We start from the raw sequence: 10000 nt of genomic DNA on the forward strand, positions 1-10000 counted from the left end.
GAAATTTGCAAGATATGTCAAAGTATGACCAAATGCAAAACCTAAAAGTGAGTTATTAACAATAAAATGTTTACATTCAACATAATAATAATAATATTAGCCTAATTTACTTAACTAATTTTAAAGGATCAAATAGCAATACCTAAATTGATCGCAAACCAAGTATCAAAGCAAACTAAGTAAATTAAATAATTTAGTCCTAATTGTAGACATGAAATTTGGGAGATGTATATACTCATTTAAGAAACAAGAAAAAGGTAAGCTTGTTGATCTACTATTAGGAGAACTTAAACAAATGAAAACATACTAACCAGAAGTATTCTTGTTTAATTCAATTTTCATATGCATATTTAAAATAATACCAGACCAAAATAATAGTTTTCTTTAAACCCATAAACTGCTCTTTCTCCCTCCGCCCCGCCTTCTCTCTCTCTCTCTCTCTCTCTCTCTCTCTCTCTCTCTCTCTCTCTCTCTCTCTCTCTCTCTCTCTCTCTCTCTCTCTCTCTCTCTCTCGCTCTCTCTCTCTCTCTCTCTCTCTCTCTCTCTCTCTCTCTCTCTCTCTCTCTCTCTCTCTCTCTCTCTCTCTCTCGCTCTCTCTCTCTCTCTCGTTGTCTCTCCCTCTCTCTCTCCATCTGTCCAAGTCCCTCAGCCAGAGAAGGGCACATCAGATTTCAATAGTTGACCTCTTAATGCTGGGGTCAGCGCTTCACCGGCACCGATTTCACACTCAAGATGAAAGGGAAATGAATAGCGAGGAGGAGGACGCTGGAGGTGACACGGGACTCTGACCACGTCAGCCAATAGCCCCTCTGGTCGCTTGACTGCACCCAGTTGAGTTGGACTTTGAAAAAACACACCCACATACACACACACACACACACACACAAGGCTGCAGTGATTGAGGTTTGCCACCTGTAAAATGGTCCCAGACGAATATACGGACAACTAGGTACCGGTGGCAGGCTGCTAGTGAACATGAAACTAACTCATTCATTTCCTGGGTGGAATAGGGTGAGACTTTCTGGGATGGAAAGGAATTAGAAAATAAGGAACAGAAAACGACATAAAAATGTATAAAAGCTCAATCGTCTTAGCTTGAAGTGTTCATTGTGTTCTGTAGTGGGCTGTGGAATTGTCCTTTATAAGGATACCTTAAAATGTATTTTTTTGGTTTCTCTCTCTCTCTCTTGTAAATTGTTCCTCGCTGTTTGGCCTCACACACACCAGCTACACGGGTTCCAACCATATGTTCTAACTGCAGTTTTGACAGGGCCATTATTGAATGAAAATGGGGGCAAGGATGGCGATGAATGGACAGTCTGGCTACACTGCCGCAGGCTTTCGTTCCTTGGAGTAAAGTGCCGCTTAAGTACCTGTCAGCTTTATAAAGGGGGGGAGTAAACTGTGTAAATGTGTGTGTAAATAGAGTGTCAGATCAGGACCCAAGGGAGCAGAGGTGGCGCAGTGTGTTTGTAAAATGTGCGTGTGTTCGAGTGTGCATGTGCGTGTGTATACGTGTGTGAGCTTGTGTGTACCTTGTAACTCATTTGCATGTAGGTTTGTCTATGCAATTGTGTGTATGTGTGCATGTGTGAGTGCGTGGGTGTGCTTGGGTGTGCGTGAGTGTGTGTGTACTCTGTAGCACAGTAATGATTGTTTAACCCTCCTCAGCATTCCCCAGGGCACTGTGTCCCTGTTTCCCTCCATAATACTCCAGCTCCAGGTTTCTCTCTCCCTCCCTCCCTTTCTCCCTCTCTCTCCCTTTCGCTCTCTCGCTCACTTGCTCCCCTCTCGTTCTGCCCTTCTCACTCTCTTTCTCCCTCTAACTCTCCCCCTTTTCCCTCCTTTCTTTCTCCAACTCTCCCCCTTTCTCTCTCCCCCACTCTGACTCCCCCCCCCCCCCCCCCCCCCCCCCCCCCGACCCTCTCTCTCTCTCTCACGGTAAGGCACAGCTGGAGAGCAGCTCCTTATTCATTCATGAGGCGCGGTGGATAAATAAAAAGCTTCATTACCGCGCTAAAGTGTTACTAATGACATGTACCTGCCACCGAGCACCTCCGAAAATCTAATGTGACACACTAGAATGGAAAATCTATTCCGCCGCAACCCGGGGCCTCCAGTGGCGCGGGCGCATACTCTATGGAAATTTCTCCCCGCCTGCCCTCCAATTGTGTCTCCCATCCAAAACCAATATTTACAATCCCGTAGCCATTATGTCCTACTACGCCCTCTGAGCCCTCCATATTAGCTGAAAATTGCTCTTTGCGAACTTAGCAGGGGAGAACGGGGGGCTCTTCTTGGTGATGAGCAGGGGCTGCGTCGTCGCATGCGGTCGCAGCATGGGGGCAGCTGGCTGGCTGTCGACCCCCCCCCACACACACACACACACACACACAAACACACACATTGCCCCCGCCCTACCCCACCCTCCTCCGAGGGAACATCGACAAGGTGCACCACATACCCATCAAAAGAAACGGAGCGATGCTGGAGATGCAGCATTCCATCGCTGAGTCTGTTAACGATTCAGATCTGACCGTTCATTGGGAATTACAAGTCTGGAATCGCTGCATTATCTTGATCATTTTAGAATAGGGCATAGTCATATGGGATGATTATTTTGGTTTAATGTTTAGCTAGAACAATTGATCTGAAAATAATCGCCTTTATAATACCATATTATTGTCATTTAGTCTTCAGGCCTATATACTTTATATAATGTATCTATACATCAGTAATTTCTTCAAAAGTATTTTGGAATATGACCAAAATTGGACCATCTTTCCTTGTTTGTTGTTCCTGGCTCTGGTCGAATGCATTGTAAGCCTTGCTCAAGAACCCAGCAGAGGGAGGTTCCTGACAATAGAAAGAAAATGACTTGTTGCGTCTTTAAGGGCTCAGTATAATTAAATGACGGGCCCCAACAGGGCCCCTGCACCAACACTGCAGTGACGGTTTGCTTAGCATGTCTGTCCATTTCGAGCGATTAATTGGTATGAAGCAAAGCGAAATGTTCTGCCTGGTTTGTCATACAACATCCTTGGCTCCGTGCTCGCTCCTTGAACCCGCCGCTAAATGACATGTTCTGTTTTTAGGTCCACGTCAGGAGCCTGTGGAGTTAAAGCGGTTTTAAGGTTCACTTTAAAGGGCATTGCATTTTCAAATTCAATAGCCGTGTGTTACTTTGAGTGCTATTTAAAACACATGAGCACTCTTCTTGTTTTCTTTTTGGACAATAGGGAAACAAATAAGTGGTTATTACTTTCTATTTTTAAAACTTATTTCGAAAAATAAGAACTTACTTTTTTTAGATCCATGTATTTTGGAGGGGAGGCAGGCAGACAATCACGGATGTTTACCTGGGTGTGTGTGTGTTTGTGTGTGTGTGTGTGTGTGTGTGTGTGTGTGTGTGTGTGTGTGTGTGTGTGTGTGTGTGTGTGTGTGTGTGTGTGTGTGTGTGTGTAGTGATGAGATGAGCATACTAAAGTAGGCCTACTTATTTACAAGGCAGAATTTCTGGGGGGAATTTAGTGCATTCCTAAATTCTTTGCCAGGGTTAGTCACATTGTGATGTTGTTAGATGACAGAGCTACCACAACACTACCTTCCTCCACTGCACGGTTTCCCCAGAGTCCTATAAAGCCACATTAGTCTCTTTAGCCAGGCAGTTAATTTAGACTTATATGAGGCCCCCTCACCCTGAAAGGTCTACTGTCGATCCACCAGCTACGTTATGAAGGCCAACTGTGTGATTGATACACGTATGTCTGTGTGCATTTCTGCTTTGGACACATGACGGCTTGGATTCAATTCAGATGCAAATACTTTGATGGCCTAAAAAAATATGATGGCTATATTGTAATCGTATAGCATGGTTGAGGGCCTACAGTAGGCTATATCTTGAATTACATTTATATAATGAAAATATAGGGAACTTCATATTGTGTTTTGATTAAGAACATCTTTGTAGTTCATTTCCATGGCCACAAGCCATTTCCATTTTAATTGTTACATTGTTTTGTCATTGAATTTGGCATTTGTCACTGTCGCACTCGGCTTTCCGTCCCTAAAGACTTCTTATTTAATAACCTGTGCTGTGATTGCCTTGCTCTTGGCAGCCATTTGAGAGAGATCCCATGACCAATCCCCCCCTCTCACCAGATAAAGGAAGAGGGCTTAAACCTGTAACAGTCCGCTTCTCACCTACATAACAACAACTGCTGCTCAAGGCATGCAAACCAATATCCTCCTATTCTTCGACCGGCCACCCCGGGATCCAGAGCAACATGGCTTGACAAAGAGCAGGTTAGAGTGCTATCTGTGTTAGCTTATTGAGTTACCTGTAGCTAAGCTCTGGGCGGGGAAGCACAATGGCGGGCGGCTAATGACAGCACGGGCGCTAACCCCTCGTCCCCGGCCTTTTGCCTGAGCCTCATTTCCGCGCGGCGGCTGCCATTTCACAGCTGTTAGCAACAGACTCTCTTTGTCGTGATTAAGGACAAATTAATAGATGCCTCCTGGTAATCAGCTTTCATTAGGGCTGTCAACCCGTCAGAGAGCTCGGCGCTCAGAGCGTTGCTGGGCACGACGGGATGATCGCCCGTGCGCCCTCGACTTCCAGTGGAGCCGCACGGACGGGTGCAGCAGGCGGCTGCGGGTGGCCGCGGCGATGCCTGTCGGGCTGTTGTATCGGTGTGCTCGGTGTGGCTAAAGTGTGAGTAACCGTTGCATTAGTACGCTCCTTCGTGGCACAAGTGCTTGTAGCCGATGCGCTTTAACAGTGCTCCGTGTGGAGCGGCAAGATCGAGGTCATCGTGGGAATGACATAAAGAGTGGTCCTTTTTGCTGGGGTGTAATTGGCCCCAGCATGCTGAAAATAGACTGTGAAATGTAAAGGGGGGGTCAAATAATTGATTTTCCCCCGAATGCAGAATCCAGGGCAGGGCTGTTTAGTGAGTAATTTACAAGAGCAGTTCAGTCCAGTCTGACTGGCATATCTGCGGAAAGTTCCCAGGGGCACGTGGGGAGATGACATGCACACCTGAGACCCCAGAGCAGATGGACAGCCCCTCAGTCACGAGAGGGCACGGAAGCAACTTACTTACACACATCTATGTGTGTAAATTGAGCCTAGATGTTCAAAGACGCGCACGGGACACACACAAGCCACACACAAATACGCACACGCATCACACAAACAGAAAATAAGTGTGTTTTGTAGGCTATAATAGACATGTGTTGAATCATTCATAATTGTTGATCTATGACTTTGTGGGCATCTATTTTACTCCGATATGGGTTATAATTCATACTTTCGAATCATAGTTAAAAAATGTGTCTTAAAGCGTCTTTATGGGACCCACAAATGAAAACATTTTGTGAGCATTGCAAGATAGGCCTATAGTTGGATATAAGATGCTCTAACCTGTGTTGCGTGATGCATAACCACCCCCACCTGCTGGTGAGGGGAGGTTGGTGTGCGCTGTGCGTGAAGTGATTTCGGTCTCGTTTGAAATACTACCGCAGGATCGCTCTTCGATATCAGGCCTTCTACACAAATAAAATTACAAAGCGATGGCAGCCTGAGGCATTTCACTTAGTAGCTGTATGACACTTGGCACAATCAAGTGACAAAATAGCATTTTATTTACTGTGCTTCACTTGAGCTGCAATATACATGTGAAAGCTAATTGAGGGGGGACATTTTAAAAGAATCAGCCCATCTCTAATGTATATAGATTGGTTTCATCAATTAATATTTTATGTCAAGATAATGATGATGATGATGATGATGATAATTATGATACTTAAATAAATTGCTTAATTAAGTTAGATAATTAAGATGCCCCCAAAATGTATAATTGATAGCAGAAAAAGATAGAGCCTAGACTACACTTGCCCCCTTGCCAAATAATACCCCACACCAAGGAAACAAGACATTTGTATGATGCATACACAACGTGCTAAGGTTTCCGTTTCAGCACGTTGGGGGAGATGGCACCAAACAAATTTTCAAGATCAATTCAAGTATCAAGAACAATGCACACAAATCCCATTTATCCAAACCCATATTGTGTTGGAGGAGGCCCCCGTGTTTGCATGAAGGTAATTACAGTGGGATTTGATGTTGCGGTGTGCCCAGAATTCTCCAGCTTTAGATCAGGCTGAGGGTGCCCCACCCCATTAATGCTCCATATGTGGAACCCAGCTGTGATCAGAATTGGAAGAGCAGGAGGGGAAATCGATTTCATTTGCGGGATTATTGGTGTGACCAAGATGGCGTTGGTATGAAACATAAAGTCTCATTTTCAGAGGTTATGGATGGAGAAAGACGGAGGGGCTAGGGTGATTGTGTTCTTCAATAAAGCATAACACAAACAGAGAAGTCATTGTGAACACAGGCAGCGTATACTATGCAGCCAGCACTGCAGCACAGTTTGTATGCTGTTGGAATTTAAATGTTGTGGATGGTTATATTTACTCTTATGTTTGATATACGGTACTCAAAATGTTTACTGATACCAGCCATATTTTTTAAAGCAGAAAGCCTGAACAAAGACATATGGGGTAGAACTCTGGGTGACAATGCATCGCACCCAAAAATCAAAAGCTCATTCATTATATCACTTAGGACATCCTTCATCCTTGCCAATGAGCAAGGAAATGGGCGAGCCTCACCTTCTTGGCAAACTATCCCCGCCACCTGTTCCCAGAGGTTTAAAGCAGGCTTATATGTCGGGCCAACATACATGGGAGGTGAACCATTCTTCATTGAAAACAGCAAACGACTTTCCCAAGGTTTGATGGCCCGACAGCTGAAGCTTTCAACCCCAGCCCCCCGCCCCCGTTCCTCCTCCTCTCCGTTTTATTCTCATCCATCTCGAGTTCTATTCTTTATTTGCGTTATGCTCTGTGCCCGGTGCCAAAGCGTCCTCGTCTTCCTCCGTGATCAAGGCACGGTTCAGAGTGATGGTACGACAGATGGAAGCATAAACATTTTTTTTGTGTTTCATAAATCTCCATGAACCTCGCTTCTTCTGGAGATAATAAGAGGGAAGTGACGAGTGGGTGGTGTGCAGTGGGTCGTGTCGTTGTCTGCGCAAGTTTGCCTGTTCAAGTTTTCCATATGTGGACATTATTTAATGTCTCTAAGACACCATTCACATGCATGCAATGTATCACATAACGTTATACATTTCTTTCTGCGGGTATTGTACCATACCAGGCTTCCCCCTCGGCAGTTTGTGTATGTGTGTAAAGGTCCAGCCCAATCAAAGACCCTAAAGCCCTCCTGAACTATATGGACTTACACACAGACAAAGAAACACATACACATTCTCCCTGCCAATCATGCCCTTTACGTTGCAGTTTGTTTTCAGAGAAAATAATTAGGGGTTTAACAATCGAGAAACGGGCTTGATGGAAATGATGAAGGAAATTGCAGAATTCCATCATACAGGGTTCTTTTGGACAGGAAGAAAGCTGAGCCCACTAAAGAAGGAGAATATGCCATTTTGTGTATGCATTTCTGTGAGGGGCCTATGTTTTGATTTACCTGTAGGGCCCCCGTAGGCTGTGTGGTGTGGGAGGGAACCAGGGGGCCCCCGTCTGGGAGAGAAGGCCCAATCTCAGTTAAGGAGCTTAGGGCCTCATCTACCCTAGTAAAAAAGATTTAACTCAAACACAACACATCCCCACCCAACCAGAACCCCACCCAGCACACCCTCACTCTCCCAGTATTCCAGTCTCCCAGTCTCTGGTCCTGCTACCTGGAGGCCTTCCACGGAGCATATTAAGAACCAGCCCCCGGCCCAGAGCAGTGGGCTGTACAGACAGCAGCATGTTTCGTGGGGCCGCAGGGAAACATAGGGAGGCCGCAGGGCGGCCATCAAACCTTCGGAGGTATGACAAGGCATGGTCCGGAGCCCAGCGCCTGTCTCGTCACGTCGAAAGACGCCTTGGTACCGTTTCTGGTTCTTGGCGTTTCGCCAGCCATCATTCGGATACGTGCACTTCCTCATACATAATTACGCCCCCTCCCTTTCTCTCCTCCGCTATTCTCCCAGCATGTTTATTGAGGCTGTCTGAAGCCGCTCTCCTTTCATTGCCGTGTGCGGCAGACAGTGATGGGAATGAGCGAGGAATGCAATGAAAGACCTCTGTATAGACGGTGTTTAGACACGATAAAAAACTGGCACATTTATATTTCCTTTTGCCTCTTGTTTGATTCAGGGTAATGTAGACAATCAACAGGCTAGAGGAGTTAAGTGCATTATACATTACTGAGAGAGAGAGCGAGAGAGAGCGAGAGAGAGCGAGAGCGCGCGAGAGAGAGAGAGACACCTCTCTCTTGGAGCCTGTCCTTATGCGGCTGTTGCTGCTGCCACTATAGGTTATGTGAGCGATAAAATACTTTAGCAGGGAGCGTAGAGCCATAACACACCACGTCTTTGCATATCTACAGAGCGGGGCACACAAGCCCTGTGCGCCCCTTGTGTACATACACCCAAGCCCCATGCGCTCTTGTGTACACATACACACACACACACACACACACTGCTGTTATCAGAGTGCCATTGCACATAGACGATAAGTGTGTGTAAGATATATGAGTAGATCACTGGCTCTAAGGGTGGAGAAGTAGGAACCATCCATTCTCCGACGCACATAAGCCCACCTGAAGGTTTTGGAGTGGTTTGAAGCCAATAACAAGGGAGAACAAATTTATTAGAGGAATCATTGCCCTGTTAATACTTAACTAAGAGCAGAATAGAGTTTGTTGTTTTATTGGAGTTTAGGCATGTATATACTCCAAATGTCCCTCTATTGGCTTGTTTCGATCAATAGATTTAGTTTGTACAAAATGTTCCTTTCAATACAGTATTTATAAATCGCGGTTGTCATAGTTTAATCCCATGTCAATAGTTCCCTTTTTGTCCTCAATCCCCGAGGTGAAGATTCATGACTCTTATTCTCATCACAAAGCGAGCCCTGGGTCCAGCAAACAAACCGCTCTATGGATGTACCATTGATTTCACATTCACACGTCTCCACCTAAAGAGACGATGGGATTGCCCCGCCAATCCCGAAAGCCTCGTGCTGCTCGCACTCTGTCAAGTTGACATCCACTCTTCTTCTGTAAACTGGAAAGATTATTCACTCAACAGGATCTATCTCTCCCTTTCATCCTGAGAACTACAGGCCAATCCAGACGCTGACAGCCAAGTGATAACATACACATGGAAATGAAGGAGTGTGGGGGGAAATGCCGCTGTTTTGTCAAGAGCTGAAGAAGGCTTCTGGGTTCAGGAGGAGCAGGATGCTGCATTGAAATGAGATCGGGCGTCAGACTTCTCTTGTGTTCGGCTTGACAATCCCCGACCCCGGAAAAAAAATCCCTCCAAATCATTCAGCAGTGATTTAATCACATCCCATATGCTCATTATGTAAAACCTAATTATGATCTGATATGAGGCTGATGGTTTCATCATCATTGCATTCTGCACAGCACACATGTTGGTGGAGAACTCTTAAAATAAAAGAAACAACTCAAACACAGCGGAGGGCCGATGTGCTTTGACTTTAATAGGGAGAATGTACTGGAGATGCAATTCTTCTTCGGTCATTACTACAGCACTACACTTCACTAGGGCTGAATCTTTCACAGTGTCCTCATAAGTGTCTATTTAAATTGAATAAACTCATGTGGCTGGCTTGTGTTTTATAATACAAAGAAACTATTATGCAACCTAACCAGGGTCATTTTGTTATGACTGATTCAGGAGATATAAAAAGTGCATCTGAAGATAAGATGTTTTAAGTCTGGATATAAATTATTATGTTGGTATCATAAAAACGTAACTGGCCCTAGCAACTGATGTGAGTAGCATATTATTTGGACATAGAAAAATAGCAAAAAATCCAACTACTGCAGGAAAAAATGCACTCTGCTCATTTTATTGTGCTAGGTGTATTATAATTCTGTCTGGAAACGTAACAA

The sequence above is a fragment of the Gadus morhua genome, chromosome 13 (assembly GCF_902167405.1).
Source record: "Gadus morhua chromosome 13, gadMor3.0, whole genome shotgun sequence".
NCBI classification, from domain to species: Eukaryota; Metazoa; Chordata; class Actinopteri; order Gadiformes; family Gadidae; genus Gadus; species Gadus morhua.